This window comes from Elephantulus edwardii, unplaced genomic scaffold (assembly GCF_000299155.1).
Source record: "Elephantulus edwardii isolate Elephantulus edwardi_28Jun2011 unplaced genomic scaffold, EleEdw1.0 scaffold00133, whole genome shotgun sequence".
NCBI lineage: Eukaryota > Metazoa > Chordata > Mammalia > Macroscelidea > Macroscelididae > Elephantulus > Elephantulus edwardii.
In genome coordinates, this window is record NW_006399883.1 from 2,447,099 (window position 1) to 2,448,285 (window position 1,187).

A 1,187-nucleotide genomic window follows, 5' to 3' on the forward strand; every position below is an offset into this window, starting at 1 on the left:
TAGCTAAGAGAATACGCCATCCCCTTTTCCTTATGAATCAGAGTGAAGTTTCTCTCAGGGAGGAGTGATAGGGAATGGTAAAGGACACACCGACAAAGGAGATTAATCAGAACTGACTTTGACAAGCACTGTGGCAATTGGACAATATAAACAGACATTTGGATGGCGGGGAAGAAGAACAAACTGGGGCGGAGAGTGGAGAGAATGGTGCGGCAATGAAGGAGTGAAAGCCCAGAATCCCTGTGAGTGTTCATTGAAACTAATAAAATTTAATAATAAAAAATACAGAAAAAAAAGAATAAAAGGCCTGACTGAAGCCTCTTATACAACAATCAACATTTTCAAAGGTCATAGAGTTTCCAGAGGCATATTGTTTAGGAAGTGGATGCCATTAGTCAACTCGATGGCACATAACAACAAAAAGTATTCTCTAGCTCTGTTCAAACAAACGCCTCTTCATCTAGTTATAGTTTTCACATGAGCACAATTAAGTGTTCTGGGATTCCCATTCTTATCAGTTCCATTTTAGTCATAATTTGTTATGGTCCACACAGTCAAATACTTTTGCATGTTCAATAAAACACAAATAAACTTTCTTCTGGTATTTTTTGCTTTAAGTCAGGATCCATTTTGACTTCATCAATGATATCCCTGGTGCCATAGCCTCTGCTAAACTCAGAATGTTTGTCAATTCTCAATCCATATACTGTTATAATTTTTTTAATACAGTGTTTCACTTGTATGTAATACTAATGGTATTTTAATAAAATTTAATAATTTAATAATATTTTCTATTTTCCCCTATTGTTGAATAATATTTCTTGGGATTGGGAATATTTTTCACTCCGAGTCAGACAGCCAGTTTATTTTCAAAAGTCAAATAAATTTATATCTCTATATGCATATTGATAATGTGGTTTTGTGTTCAGTCAGATTTGCTTGATAGGTAAGGTGGAAGCTTAGGAAAAATACATGAAAACAATTGCAGGTATAATTTATCTTGAACTCTGAATAATCTTCTCTACTGTTTATCAAGATTGAAAATCCATGACTCATGAGAATAAGAATCAGTTGTTGTTGTTATGTACTGTAGAGTTGGAACCGACCCTCTGGTGGGTTTTCAAAGGCCCTTAGTCACATGGGAGGAGATTGTCCATCTTTCTCCTGTGGAGCAGCTGGTGGCTTCA